The sequence below is a fragment of the Nicotiana tomentosiformis genome, chromosome 8, assembly GCF_000390325.3.
Source record: "Nicotiana tomentosiformis chromosome 8, ASM39032v3, whole genome shotgun sequence".
NCBI classification, from domain to species: domain Eukaryota; kingdom Viridiplantae; phylum Streptophyta; class Magnoliopsida; order Solanales; family Solanaceae; genus Nicotiana; species Nicotiana tomentosiformis.
Window position 1 is genome coordinate 142266690 of NC_090819.1, and position 16930 is coordinate 142283619.

Genomic DNA, 16930 nt, shown 5'->3' on the forward strand with positions numbered 1-16930 from the left:
CTTGGAGACGCCATTAAAGATAAAAATAAAGCATCTACCCAAGACTGTGCTAATTAAGGCCTTGATTTTCGTGCGTCACCACCTTGATGAAGGGTTGAAAATAGAATATCTCACAGTCAAAGATCCACTTATTTTTTGGAATGACTTAAAGGAAAGATATGACAACTTAAAGTTGGTCACTCTTCCACAAGCATGATATGATTGGGCACATCTGAGGCTCCAAGACTTTAAGTTTGTTTCTGAATACAATTCGGCGATGTTCAGAATTGCTTCTAAATTGAAATTCTGTAGAGATAATATCACTCACTATGATATGCTTGAAAAAACGTTCACAACGTTTCATGCCTCCAATATGGTCCTGCAATAGCAGTATCGAGAGAAAGGTTTCAAGAAGTATTCTGAGTTGATTTCTCTTCCACTTGTGGCTGAACGAAACAATGACTTGCTCATGAAAAATCACGATAATCGACCCATCGTGTCTACATTATTGCCTGAAGTGGATGGGGTGTATTCCCATTATGCTAAGCGTGAAAAAAGTCGTGGCCCTATTCGTAGTCGTGGCCATGGTCGTAGACAAGGAAGAAATTTTTCTGGTGTTAATCATCCCCCAAAGAAAAATAACCACCAAAAGTGGAAAGGAAAAGATGAGAAGCCAAAGGCAAATGGTTCGTAAATTGAATATTGTCGTTGCGGTGGAAAAGGGCATTGGGCAAATATTTGTCGTACATCAAGACATTTGGTTGAGCTTTATCAAGCATCTCTAAAGAATAAAGGCCTTGAAGTTAATTTTATCTGTGACAATGAATGTGATATCACGCACCTGGATGTGGCAAACTTCTTTGAGCACCCTGATGAAAAAATAGATCACTTGATCGGTGATGGATCCGTGGTTAAAGATGATTGAGCAGTTTGATTTTTATTTTTACTTATTCGTAGTAGCTAGCGAATAAACATCAAGCAATCACAATTCTTTACCTGAGTAGTAATCATTAGTATCAATTAATTTTATGTATTTTATGAAATAGTGTTAGTTCATTTTAATTAAATATAGTTCTAGTATTTATTTTAAACAATATTTCAGTTTGGTTAGTTTTTAAGGATTAACATATTTTTTTTTATTAAAGTAACATTGTGATGTGAAGAGAATATTTAGTTACTGGTTTTGGACAAAAAAATAAAAAAAACATACGAATGTATAGATTGTTACTGGCAATTGGCAACTGGCAAGAACATTCGCCAACAAAAGCAAATGTTTATTTTGTTACCTAGATTTGACGGCTTTCATTCTTTGGTTTGTTGAATTGACAACCAAATCGAACTTAGTTAATTTCCAGAAGTGCACGTTTGATATTTAACAAAAGAAAGTAATATTATTGTCTTGTCACCATGTCACTACTAATAATTACTCTATCCGTTTTGTTTCATGTGAACCTATTTAATTTTTGTTGCGATCCAAAAAGAATGATTCATTTTTAAATTTGAAAACAATTTAGCTTAAACTTTCAATTCTATCCTTAATGAGAAACGATTATAACCACACAAATACTCTGAACCCCTTTTTGAATTATTTAGGACCACAAATTCCAATTTTTTTTATTTTTTCTTAAACTCCGTGCCCAATCAAGCAAGTTCACATAAATTGAAACGGATGGAGTAGTCAATATTGCTATACGATTAACTAGTCCAGTCTATGAAATTTTGTTATGAATCCTAGTAGTGAATTAGGATATAGACTATTAAAGATAGCCTAATTGAGCAAACCCATGTAGTACATGAAAGCTAATTTTACTTTTTATGTTTAATGGTGCTAAATACTAATATTTATTCGTCTATTTCTTTTGTATGTCAAACCATGAGAAGCAAAATATGGATATCTCTCAAAGCAAATTTGGATCAAAGTTCAATTGTAAAAATATTTGTTTAGTTGATTCATGTACGACACATACAATATTCAAAGAAAAGAAATATTTCTCTAATTTAAGTATGTGTAAGGCAGATGTTACTACAATTTTTGGTAGTAGTAATAGTATGTGTAAGGCAGATGTTACTACAATTTCTAGTAGTAGTAATCTAATTGAACGCTCTAGTAGAGCTACTATAACTCTGCCTAGGAGAACAATACTTATCATAGATAATGCAATGTTCTCCTCCAAGTCCAGGAGGAACTTGTTGAGTTTTAAAGATATCCGCCGAAATGGATATCATATTGAGACAATAAATGAGAATAATCTTGAATATCTCATCGTTACCAAGAATGTCTCTTGTGAGAAAAGGGTTATTGTGAAGTTCCCATCTTTATCTTGTGATATGTATTGGACAAGAATTAGTGCAATTAAGGCACATTCTATCATAAACCAAAAGGTTACTGATTCTAATACTTTGTACTTTGGCATGAGCGATTGGGACATCCTGAATCAATTATGATGAGACGGATTATAAAAAACTCAAATGGGCATCTATTAAAGAATTTAAAGATTTTTTTAAATAATGATTTTTTTTGTACTTCTTGTCATCAAGGTAAGTTAATTATTCGACCATCACCAACAAAGGTTGGGATTGAGTCCCCTGCATTTTTGGAACGTATACACATGTATATTTGTGGACCTATTAACCTATCCAGTGAGTCGTTTAGATATTTTATGGTCTTAATACATGCATCTTCTAGATGATCTCATGTGTGCATATTGTCATCTCGCAACCTGGTGTTTGTAAAATTAATGGCACAAATAATCAGATTACGAACACAATTTTCCGATAATCCAATTAAGTCTATTAGTCTTGATAATGCTGTTGAGTTTTCATCCCAAGCATTTAATGATTATTGCTTATCAATTGGGATAAAAGTGGAACATCATGTACCTCATGTTCATACTCAAAATGGCCTTGCAGAATCTTTGATTAAACGTCTACAATTGATAGCAAGACCGTTACTCATGAAAACGAGGTTACCTACTTCTGTTTGGGGTCATGCCATTTTGCATGCAACAATGCTAGTTCGTCTCAGATCGATAAATTATCATAAATATTCCCTATTGCAATTAGTTTTGGGTCATGAACCTAATATATCCCATTTAGATTTTTTGGGATACGCAGTATATGTGCCTGTAGCACCACCAGATCGCATCAAAATAGATCCCCAAAGAAGGTTAGGAATATATGTTGGGTTTGAATCGCCCTCCATTATTCGCTACTTCGAAACATTAACGGGGAATTTTTTCACTACTCGATTTGCATACGGTCGATTCGATGAGACACTTTTCCCAAAATTAGGGGGAGAAATTGGTAAAACCAAATGAGAAATTTTGTGGAAAAATCCACCTTTGCATCATCTTGATCCACATGCCTTTATTTGTGAAAAAGAGGTGCAAAAGATCATTCACTTGCAAAAAATAGCAAATCAAATGCCAGACGCATTTACAGATCTGAAAAGGATAAAAAAATCACATATCCATGCAGAGAATGTTCCAATTCGTATTGATGTTCCTGTTGGACAATCTTTTAGTGTCATAACTAATGAGTCAAAAGCACACCTAAAGCGTGGCAGACCATTGGGTTCTAAGAATCGAAATCCTAGAAAAATAAAAACAAATGATCAAAATGACACTACGAAAGAGTCTCATGAAAAAATCCACGATTTAACCAATCCTGATATTCATGATGAAATCATTGAGCATGAGAAAATAAGGAACTACCGATAAATTCAATCGATATTGAGACAAATTTGAATCGATTGGATATAGTGGTGAATTATGTCTTTGCATACAATGTTGCATCTAGCATTATGCAAGATAGTGAGGATCTTGAACCTCAATCTGTTGGAGAATGTCGACAAAGACGTGATTGGCCAAAATGGCAAAAAGCAATCCAATCCGAGTTGGATTCACTTGCGAAATGTGAAGTTTTTGGGCATGTAGTCCAAACACCTAATGGTGTTAAACCTGTTGGCTATAAATGGGGTTTTGTACGTAAAAGGAATGAGAAAAATGAGGTACAAAGATATAAAGCACGCCTTGTTGCACAAGGATTTTCACAAAGGCCTGATGTCGATTATAAAGAGTCGTATTCTCCTGTTATGGATGCTATAATATTCCGTTATTAGTTTTGTTGTCCATGAAAGCTTGACATGCATTTAATGGATGTGGTTACAGCCTACCTTTACGGCTCACTTGATAATGAGCTATAGATAAAAATTCCCGAGGGATTTAAAATGCTTGACGCACATAATTCAAAGTGTCGAAAATTTTTTTCAATCAAATTGCAAAGATCTTTGTATGGTCTAAAGCAATCAACAAGAATATGGTATAACTGCCTCAGTGTGTATTTATTAAAGGAAGGTTATATAAATGATGCAATTTGTCCATGTAGTTTTATAAAGAAAACAACACCGGAATTTGTTGTACTTGCCGTATATGTTGATGACATAAATCTTATTGGAACTCCTGTAGAACTTCAAAAAGAAATTGATCATTTAAAGAAGGAATTCGAGATGAAAGATCTCGCAAAGACAAAATTATGTCTCGATTTGCAAATTGAACATTTGAAAACAGAATTTTTGTTCATCAATCTGCCTACACAGAAAAGGTATTAAAACAGTTTTACATGGATGGAGCACATCCATTAAGTACTCTGATGGTGGTTCGATCACTTAATGTGAATAAGGATCTGCTCCGACCTCAAGAAAAGAATGAAGAGGTACTTGGTCCTGAAATACCATATCTTAATGCAGTTGGTGTACTAATGTATCTTGCTAATACTACAAGACCTGACATAACTTTTTCGATTAATGTCTTGGCAAGATACTGCTCTGCTCCTACAAGGAGACATTGGAATGAAATCAAATACATATTGCGGTATCTATAAGGGACTACAAGATATGAGCATATTTTATGGCAACAAATGCAGTCCTGAACTTGTTGGTTATGCCGATACTGGGTATTTATCCGACCCACATAAGGCTCGATCTCAAACAGGCTATGTGTTTACCTGTGGAGGCACTATCATATCTTGGCAATCGACTAAGCAATCAATTGTGGCTATTTCATCTAATCATGCTGAGATAATTGCTATTCATGAAGCAAGACGAGAATGTGTGTGGTTGAGTTCTATAATACATCTTCTTCAAGACAAATGTGGTTTGAAATGTGACAAACTACCCACAATTTTATATGAAGACAATGCAACATGCATAGCCCAATTGAAGGGAGGATTCATAAAAGGAGATAGGACAAAACACATTTCACCGAAGTTATTTTTCACACATGAGATTCAAAAGAATGGTGGTATCAATGTGCAACAGATTTGTTCAAGTGATAATATGGCTGATTTGTTCACCAAATCTCTACCGATGTCAACCTTGAAGAAGCTGGTGTACAAGATTGGCATACAAAGGCTCAAGAATGTGAATTGATGCTCTCATCAGGGGGAGTTAATACACGTTACACTTTTTTTTCCTTACAAGATTTTGTCCCACTGGGTTTTTCTTGCAAGGTTTTTAACGAGGCAACCAAAATGCGTATTATTAAACATGTGTACTCTTTTTCCTTGAATTTTTTTTCCCACTAGATTTTATTTTAGTTAAGGTTTTAACAAGGTAAATTACCTATTGAGTAGATATTCAAGAGGGAGTGTTATGAATAGAATTGTACTTAGAGGGAATATCTATCTTTTAGAAAGTTTGTTACTTTGTGGCTAAGTCATTTCCCCCTATAAATAGAGGGACTTTACCCCATTATAAATCATCCCAAAATTAATAAGAATAATCTCACTCTTTTCTCTGCATTATTGTTCTTCTTCTTTTAATGTTTCATTTCAGTTAGTTCTTTCATACACAAATATTTTTTATAGAATTGATATTTAAGACAGTTTGCACATATCTTGACTTTTTTAATTGGTCTATAGTTTCTTTCAACATTACATATATTAGGTGATTCAATGTTTAATCCATTCAATAATATTTTCTTAGATAGTACATGATATAATGATGTGATTTGACTCAAACATTTTACGGTATCTACTGAAACAAAAATAGCATTAATATATATACCAAATTGCAATGGTTGTATAGGCTTTTGAAATCATTTGAATTGTCGTATCTTTGTTGACTAGAAAATCGAGATTTCAAGTTGTTGTTCGAACATAATCATGTTATTGGTAATTGGCCTTGGCGAATAACTTACCATGTTTGACGCTTCTGAGCATGACTTTTGTAGGTTGTACTCAGCAACCTCAAAAAATAATACGTATCACTTTTAGAGATATGAACCCTTGATTTCATTTGGCTCAAGAACATTTCGAGGAACAAGCATCGCATTCAAGTAACAACTATGCAGGCCTTACTCCTATTTTATAAAGGTAGAGAGTCTGTTTCTTATAAATCATGTTCAAGAAGTATACACATTCTATATGTAGGTAGAATAACTCTTACAATGGCAAGATGCCACTATTTTTTAAGAAGAAAGCATTAAAAGCCTATGTGACTTGCCAATAGTAAAAGATGAGTGTTCGTTATGTCATCAGCAGACTATTCAAATTCTATATACAATATTTATAAGGAGTATACAAATTTATATACCAACTGCATTTTAATAACTGAGTCATAAATTGATACTGAATTAGACAAGCCATGAACTACAATATCAAGAATAATTACGTGTGTTCGCACAACAGCCCAATTCTTGTGGTTCCAAGACGAACCCTCACTCCTTGCATTGGGTTCACACATATACATAAAGGTGAGAAAAAGTGTACACCGCAAACAAAGAAAGCAAAAAGGAGTGACAATTTATGGAGATACAAAAAAAATCAGATGCTAGCGGCTAATCAATAATAATGAGTAGCACTAGAAATTCAAAGGCACAATAAAGTTGTCCTCTGGTTGAATACCGACATAAACAGTAGATAATTTCTTTCAACACTTCTATGTGGTAAATTCATAAAATATCTCAAGTTAGATACATAAAAGATATAATGATAATCTCAACATATCTTAGTCTACTCCCTTGCATCCTAGCAAAAGCAGGCTCTCATTTACTCCACAATATGACATAAGTTATCAATAATTAGGTTGGAGACCACACCAGAACAATACTAACAATACTGAGGGATCACCAACACTAAATGGTTTCATGTTGGTGTCACCATTGTCCGATAAATACTAAGCCTACAAATTTTCCAGTAATAATATCAGTGGTCAGATACAAAATTAACCAGCATAGTTATACGTTGTCTCCTGATAATAACTAACAATTCAGACCAAGAGTTATTGCACATCTGAGATTAGAATAGACGGTCAATATTAGGGAAATTTTTAGAGACTTCGTTGCCTTCAAGGAAAAGACTTCTCCGAAACCTGCACCTCATAAAAAAACAAACATCTAGAGTTCAGCGAGATATAATTCAATAGACACCGAGGCATGACTATAGCTTTTGATATGCCATCTTAAACCTGATATTGCCTTCGAAAGAAACCCATTCTCTTGCTCCAGCAACATCCAACTAATTAAAAAAACCAAGGGGGAAAAAATGTAGACATAGATAGGTGCTCTGTCACACTACAAATATATTTTGTGGATAACAAACTATTCAAGATGTTGATAGAGGAATTTTAAAACACCCATGATCAAGACAACTATAAAAGCAGCTCTTAGAAGACTAAAGAGATAAGGTTTCAAGTGCAGTGTCTTCCGCAATGCAAAATCCACATACACATTAAGAAACTACAAATATACATCACCAAATAATATACAACATAAATACTTCTAAAGTTTAAAGGAGCTATGTATCATCTCGAGGCCAAAGACATCTGCCTATTATATTCTCACGATAATAAGCAGAAAGAAATGAAAGTGAAAAATATTAATTCAGTTACGCATACCTCACTAATCACTTCATACACCAGCTGCTAGTTTTTAGCCAAAACTGTCCCTTATCTTTGGGCTAAGTCTAACTTTGTCCTTCATTTATTACCCTTTATGTTTGCTAAACTTGAGCAGGTTTAGTTCATTTAATAAAAGACCCAAAAGAGACCTAAAAACTAACAGTGAATTCATTGAGTCAACTGGGTAAAGAAACTTTTAGCACTCAAATTCTGCAGAACCGATGTAGTGAACCTAAACCTGTTTAACGGACCGGCCTAGACCAGTAGAAAATCGGACCGGCCCGGACCGATGGAAGGGAGCCGGGTAGGGCTGGGTTTGGGGGGTTAGGGGGTTGGTCCGTATATATTTTTTTACCGGTTAATCGGATCGGTCAAACTCAGTCAATAAAAATTACTGTTGAACTGGTTAACTGGACCGGACCGGCCCGGTTGAGAAAAATAGTGACCGACCGGTCACCAATCCTGGCCGGTTACCGAGTTTTTAAAATCGTTGGACGGCTGAAAGCCAAGGCCTCTGGAATTTGACTTTTCAACTTTTCTTGGTGCGAGCACTGCCCGGGGTTCGTTTGAAACCTTTGGGAACTCTGACTCACTAAGATTCTGGGTTCTATTGTTCTTTGCTGACGTTCAGAGTAGTGTGGAGTTTGTTCTTTCTTGTTTGTCTATTTTGTCAAGTGATAACTGGTAAGTTCCTTAGATTTCGCAATTTTATTCTCCTATGTTCATGATTTGCATATTCATACCTCTGAAATTTCGTGACCTAATGTGTTTCTAGACCATCTCTATGTGCAGCCTTGTTGGCATTGAACTCGTTTTGTGATCTGAACTTTTTTAGCACTTGATTTTACATAAATCTGCCAGTTCATAGATATGTTTATGCTTAACTTGAATAATTTGAACTCTCTTAAGTTCGTTTAGCCTAATGTGTTGGTACCTGAATGTTTACATTTTCTGCGTGGCATGAGTTTGCTTCCCTGCTTTGTTCTGTGTTCCTGTAATGACTGACTCGTATCTATAATGTGTTTTAATCTCTGTTAAGACCTTCACTCTAGCTATGACTTGCTCCCCATGCTATTTTGTCACTCATTATGTCTTCAGTTTGCCTAATCCTGTATCCCCTAGTGATTAGTTAGGACCTTTAGAGTAGCCATCTTAACGTGTGTTTCCTTATAATGGTTGATATTGTTTTGTCTTAGTGATATAAGTTGGCATGTCTACTTGCTGGTGTTGTGATGGATATTCAACATAATTTGGACCCCTTGGCTTTAAATTCTTTAAGTTAGTGCTCTACTTTAGATTCGTTTGCACTGTGCACCTTTGTATGTTAATCTTGTAGTCTCAGAATACCTGATTCTCCTTCTTCATACAAAATATTTTCTGCCCAATATGCTTAGTGTTTGAACTTGTGATGTCAACCCGTCCTTTGAGTTTTTTTATTGATTCTCTTTTCCGGTATGTTCTTTGTTCAATCACCCATGCTATGTCTGCTTCTAAAACATAAGCGCACCTCTTCAAATTCTATCACTTGATCACTGGCATCTCACTCTCATTTGTTACCTACACATTCTGAATCTATCACTCTTGGCCGGCTGAAGGCTAAGGCCACCAAAACTCTCTCTATTGACCTCCCTAGTGTGAGCACTGCTTGGGGTCCATTTGAGACCCTTGTGAACTCTGACACATTAGGATTTGGGGTTCGTTGATCACTCTCTTTGCCGCTGGAACTTGAGCGTTCCTTAGAGATCCTGCCTATAGGAAATAATTGCTCGTTAATTGGTTAATACTAGACTACTCAAACACTATTTCCTGAGTATCACTGTTAGGAAAACCTGGACAATTCTGGGACTTTTTCCAGTAGATTTGGTTATACTCAACTGTGTAGATCACCTAGGCATAACACATATAGGATTGGTAAATTAAAACCTTCAATAATCAGCTTGCAATACCTGAATAATTCTGTCCTGCATCTGAAATCGCTCGCATACTTTGACTCAAAAATCGTCTAGAAAATATGTCGATAGGTTTAATATTCTGGATTCTGCAGCTTCCTAATTGACATCTGTGTGTGCGTGCATTCGCTGCTTGAGTGTGGAGGTCAATGTGAGCCCTCAATTGCTTTTATGTTAACTCTTTATATGTTTTGTTTGTCGCCTAGTTTTGCATTTTTAAGCAGCCTAGATAAGGTCTAGAACCATCCAAATAGAGGTCCAAAACCTCCTGGACCATGGGTATGGGACGAGTAGTGCACGCATAGTGCACGACTTAGAATTGAATTAGAGTGCTTTTAGGTAAACAACTTTAACATAGTAATCGGATAGCAGGAGATGATAGTCTGTGCCCGCTGGGTGATCCTTTAGGCTAAAAAACTTAAGACTCCCCCTTTTCCTTTCTTTTCTATTAGATTGAAAACAAATAGCCGCACCTCCCTATTCAAGATCTCTTTATAATAAAATTCTTAGAATTTGTACTCTCTTTGCTTACTTGATCACATAGACTAATCCATATAATTTAAGTTCAACCGGAGCCTACAGTTGTGAACCTCGAGGAGTGCCTAACACCTTTTCTTTGGGGTAACTTGATCCCTTACCCGATCTTTGGTGGCGTTGACCAGTTAAACCGGAGTCATTTGCAAATAGGTGCCCTAACGCACCTTAAAAATCGTTAGGTGATGACTCTCCTCTTTTAGTACCTCCTTAAAAGAGTTGTCACATATCAAAGCCCGATTTTGCGAGAAAAAAGGGACGCGACAACATGGCGACTCTGCTGGGGATTTACACTTAGGCTCTTACCATAGCGAATTTGGCTTATATGGATTAGTCTTCTTTGATATAAACGCGTTTCCCTTTTCCGTTTTTATTTGCTACTACAGGCACATCCCTCTCCCATTTTTCTTTTACTGGTTTAAATTCATTGTAATATGCACATCCCTTCCCTGCTCCACCTTCCTTTTCTTAAATTGGTTATAACATGCATATCCCTTTCCTATTCACCTTTATTTTCTCTAAACTGCTCTTTATTTGTTTAAATATTTCTACATCAAGTCTCTCCCACTCCTACTCCCTTGCTTACTTTATTACATTCCCTATATTCTATGAACTAACTTCTTCTTTTGTCTTTCTTTTTACGTCTTTTATGTTTTACCTTGATACTGTATTTATTGCTTTTACATATTTATCATGCAAATACTTGGCAACGTGTTATTATCTTTTCATAAAGCATGCTCCACATCATATTACACCCGTGCCCGATTAATAACATAGTGGCACTTGATGAGTGTCCGCGCTCTTCCAAAATTACCCTTTTAAATTGGAAAGGCTTACTTGCGGTAAACTAGTCGATCAGCGGTGCAGTCGATGGTCCCATTCCTTTCCCTCTCATGTTATCCACTTGAGAGTACCGGTCTAGACCCTTCTAGAAACCTCACTCTAATATCAAATGTGCATGCATCATGCCAAACCTAGTATGGGTTAGAACGTTGTCCACGTGATAATCCACTAAGATAATCCTTGTCCTAAGTCCGACGAAATTTCTATCATCCTAATGGACACCATCACGTTATGCGCATTACTTGCAGAAAACATGCCGGTATGTTGATCATTAATGTGTAAATAGTCAGATCCGGAAGGGGAAAGGGCTAACTCTATTTGTTTGCAGAAAAAGAAGAACGAAGTCCCCAGGTTCGGCTTGATTCAAAATATCCCACCTTTTCTACTTGATTGGTGGAAGAACCTCTCACCTAGTGACAAGAATCATGTGAAAAAGGTTCTTGGTAATTTACCTTCCTTATTGGACATTCGGCCAAATAGGGAATTGATTGAGGTCGCCACTATTTTTTTAGATGAGAAAAGAGTTGTCTTCCACTTTGGTAACATAGAAATGACTCCTCTCTTAGAGGAAATAGGAGGTTTCGCTAAGCTGCCACGGGATAGTCCCGGTTTATTAGTACCAGGAAATCCCACTCCCTGCGGTTTTTTGAAAATGTTGGGTTTCAAGAAAAATGATGAGTTACTCTGTCTGAAGAAGTTATACACCCATTTGAATTCCTTTACAAATGTTATGGGCATAGCAAGTCATATCGCCTTCATCATGATGAACTTGCCATCACTTCCTTAGGTTGGACGCACCGCCGAGTTTTTGTGTTCTTTGTCTGTTTCTTGGGATTTCTGATATTTCCAATGAAAGGGGGGAAGGATCCACACTCGCTTAGACATGGTCGCCAGGAATCTAATGGAAGGAATCGGGGGACAAACTTACAGTATCATCCCCATGATCTTAGCCAAAATGTATCGCGCTTTAGATCAATGCAAGAAGGGGTATGGACACTTCGAGGGCTGTAATCTGTTGCTGCAGGTTTGGTTATCAGAACACTTCCAGAGAGGTGAATATCGCCAAGAGCTTCTGCGACGACCATTGAATGACTACATAGCTTACCATCATCCAAAGAGAATGACATTTATCCCAGATATGTTTGCGCAACCTAGAAGTATTGTAAGCTGGGTGCATTTCTTCAGCAATCTGACTGACAAAAAGGTACATTGGATGTTTGAATGGTTCCCTAGCAGTGAGTTCATCATCAGATCAAGAAAAACTACTCATCTAGTGCTGATCGGGTTCAGAGGGATATATCCTTATGCTCCTATAAGGGTAATGAGGCAAGCGGGAAGAAAATAGGTTATACCTCGGGTTTCCAACATGGTCCAATACAAAGCAGATTTTAAAGGGAACATCATTCTGTTCAAGTTTGAGGCACAACGTATGTGGAATCAAAAGGTCATTGTGGAGAAAGATACTATCGATCCAAACAGATATCATGCCGGCCATGTGTACTTCTACCCATCATGGTTGGTAGATGATATAGCGGGGGATGTCAAGCCAGGAATTAATCTAAAAAATAGGGTTATAGATGATGCTGCTGAAGCACAAGTCAAGTATAGGATACTGCGCAAAAGGGTCTTCGAGTCTGAAGGTAGGCATTTGGAACAACACAAAGTGGATATGGAAGCGATCAACGAATGGAGAAAAATTGCTACTAAATTAACAGAGAGATTGGAATATTTGGAGCAAGGGCTAATGGAACTTGAGGGAAAGATGAGAAAGAGACTCTCGGATTGTCAGAACACGGAAGGCAATGAAGGAGGGCATCTAGTAAGGGCTTACTTACTATTGGATATGCGCGACCTGGGGAACCTGATCGACGGATCCAAGAAGGCCAAGCATGGATAAGGTCCTTTTGGGGCCAAATAGATTAAGAAACAATGTCTTTATTGGTTTCTAGATTCGTTCAAATATTTTGATTGTAATAAGGCAAATGCCATTAGTGACTTTCTCATTATTGTCATTTTAGTAATGATTTGACTCATTTTCGCATTAATGAAATGACACAATTATTGGCATCAATTGTCTCCAAGTTTATGTGTCGCTTAGGCCTACCTCGAGCACAACGAGGTCCCTCAAATTAGGACATGAATTTATTAATTCTGCAATACATGTTCAATATCGCAAACATTCTTTAATACTCCTTACTGACTTGGTTACCTTTTTATTTTTTCTTTTCTTTTGTTTATTCCCATTCCCCAAGGTTGGTTCGTGCATACTAGCATCGTCAACATATCACACTAGATTCAGAGGTCCTCCATCTCCTGCTCCGCCAAGTGATCCCAAGAACAAAGAAAAAGCGAAAATAATCACTATTGAATATTTATACATATTTAATGAATTTGTTTTATAAAAATATACATGCTAAGCAAAAACTACTAGATTTGTCCAGACTCATACTTAGTACTCTAATTTCGCTCCTGTCCATGATAGCAAACACACTTCCACCTCTTTGGAAATTAAAAGCAAATCGGGAAGAGTTAACTCAGATTTAAGAAAATTGGATTCTATAATTACAGAAAGAACTTTAATCTGAAATTAAATTCCAAAACTCCTACAAATACGTATTTAACCTCCTGAAACTTAAGAAAAGTATTTTTGGACATAAGTAGGGCTTCAGAGACACTGCTTTTCAAAATAATTAACGTGCAAAGCTCCAAATTTTCAGAAAATAATAACAATGAAATAGTAAAAAAATCTTTCATTATTGAAATAAACCACAAGTGATGTTATTTATATAAATAATCTTAAATAAGAGACCTATCATGTAAAAATGTCTTGTATCATCCATCTTTTTCCTGTTTACGGGTATAACTATTGTTTACTATTCTAATTGCATGTTATATATAGTTTCATTATGTGGTAGACAAGGAAAAGCCAGATTATTAAGCTTTTCCCTTAACATAACGGAAAATTCTAGTGTAGTAGCAAATAGAGTTTAGAGAATTACTCTAGTTCATAGGTTCAAATCCTAGGTGTAACACTAAAGTATTTTTTTGAATCCCCTTGTACCAATTCCTCCTTCTGCTTCTTTATATTCATTCCTATGATTTGGCTTTACACTTCAATGAACTAAAATCAACCTTGAAAGTTTGGTGAAAATTGAAATAAAAAACATTGTAGGGTAGCAAGATTGTCTTAAATTTAACTACGTATTTTTTTAAAAAAACAAATTAACTATTGATACGATATTTTGATGTTTTGAAACATAATGAAGATAGATATGTACTCATTAATTATGATTATTTTCGGAATTGTAACAAACAACATGTGTGCTTAGTAATCATTTCTTTTTTACTTCTGTATACTTGATTATACTAAGTTCATGTGATACATCGATTGAAAGTTGGACTGTTATAGTTTTTGTTCTAATACTATCATGTTCTCTATTGATGTGTCAGATTGTAAATGGCTGGCTGGTCGGAGCTTCCTCGGGAGATATTGAGGTTATAGCTCATTGTCTCTTTACATATGCTGATCACGTATCACTCTTACCATACTATTATGGGTAAATGAACCGGAAATGCCGTCATGAGATAACTAGAATAAAACATAAGGGAATACTACACATAGGACGACCCAGCATGATATAGAAACCTATACATGTGGCATACGATCCTATAAGGCCGACATAATCATTTGTATACTCAAGACATAGGTCGATAAGGCCATACAAGTATCCATATACATGTCATCTATCTACATTCCTCTAAGAGTACATAAATGTCATAAAGGTCGGGACAGGGCCCCGTCATACCAATCAATACATATTCAAATCATACTGACCAAATAGGCAACTCCGGAGCAAGTGGAGTGCACAAATACCTTATGCTGAGTTGATACCCTACTAGGAGAACTCTCAACCTGTCTATCGGGACCTGCGGGCATGAAACGCAGCGTCCCCAGGAAAAAGGGATGTCAGTACAAATAAAGTACCGAGTATATAAGGCATGAAAGAAACATGGAGTAAGGAACTCAACCTGTAAGTCTGAATTACTGTGTGAATCATGAAAATATTTATAATGTCATGCATGTGTGTATAAATGCCATGCCATGCATAAGTATATGCGTACATAACATCATCAAGCCTCTGAGGGCATCCCATCATATCATCTCAGCCAATGTAGGCGAAATCATCAACGTATACCAGCTGATTAGGTGGTGGTGCGTATATAATGCCATAACCTTTTTCATATCCCATATACATATAATATACGTGTATATAATGCCATCTGGTCATGGGTCAATGTACATGTATAAATAAATGCAATGCATAAGAAAGTAAATCTATAAGATCTCTCAGAATATCATAAAACCCATGAACAGACGATATGATAGTAGGACATATGGGGAATCAAGAACATAGGCAACCCTAGTACTTCTACGAATAGAATTATTTGTGAAAGTTGCGTACTTGCTCATTTCTTGCATCATATGGATCATGCCAAAAAGGAAAGAAGGGATAACTTTAATATACCTTATCACAATCTTTCCAATAACCAAGTTGAACTCGCCTCTTCGTACCTTAATCTAAAACAACAATAATAATACTATCATTAAGTTACGAAAGGTACAACTATCGCACAACAAACGACAAACTTATTTTGTATTAAAACGGGCAGCATCTCCCCTATAATCCTTACTTCCTTCAAATTAAAGATAACACCAAAAACAACAATATCAATATGTATACATTATTTTACAACCTTATATACACCACAAAAACTACAAAACAATCCAACACACCCCAATCTATTCATACACAAAACGACCACCGTAGTAGTGTCAAATGGCCGGAAAATATTACGATGAACGACCAGCCCACCACCCTGTATTTATGTGCTATTTCTCCACAGCCGTACTCCTCCAAAACTCCACAAAATAGTAGTAAAACACGCAACCCAACAGCAGCACAAAACAATCCACAAAACAGTCTCCTACAAGTGAATAACTCGAACTCAGGGCTTCCGATCACCGTCCCGTGCGTTCTAACTATTAGGAAGCGAATTTATCAACCTTTCTTGATATTTAAACACTTAAATACAGAAAGTACATATTTTCTTAACTATTAAGTACCTTCCAAAACTCAAACTACAAAGAAAAAGAGAGGCGATATAGCGATACTTACATCGTAGGGATCGTTTTAATATTATCGCTTCTTGATTCCATGTCCGGGATGATAATCTTGTTTGAACCTCTTGCAGAGAGCTTAAGAGTAAAGTTATGGGTCTTATTTGATTGTGTATTCTGGAAAATTGAAGAAAGAAACTAGATAAGGATATAAATATCCATTTTGTTTGAAAAGTCAAAAGGTGCTACTTGGCACCCTCGCATTGGTCCTTCTTCCAAAGCTTATAATGTTTTACCCGGGTGTCGTATGAATGAACGATTAAGAGAGTTGGAAAATTCATTACAAGACCTTCAATTTAATATATAATATTTTCCAAAAAGACCTCATATAGCACACCAAATATATTTCTCAAAAAGCTCTGTTACAAGGCAAATCTTTAGTCGGTTTTTCCGCAACTTAAATCCGACTTTTCCCAAACTTCATATTTTCTATCCAAACATCATATATAGCCATATTATGACTTTAAATAATTAATATAATGATTAAAAAGTCTCATATTCATTACGTCATCTTGGGACGCACAGGGTGTAACATTATTCCCTCAAGTC

General features: G+C 36.1%; 1 long non-coding RNA gene across 1 annotated transcript; it reads right to left on the minus strand.

Annotated features, from left to right (window-relative positions):
• Positions 1-14820: 14820 nt before the first annotated feature.
• On the minus strand, positions 14821-16484 carry LOC138896748 (uncharacterized). The gene is made up of 3 exons (XR_011410154.1): positions 16380-16484; positions 15729-15781; positions 14821-15129 (listed from the first exon to the last, which is right to left on the minus strand). It is a non-coding gene; the product is annotated as an uncharacterized lncRNA (long non-coding RNA).
• Positions 16485-16930: the final 446 nt, after the last annotated feature.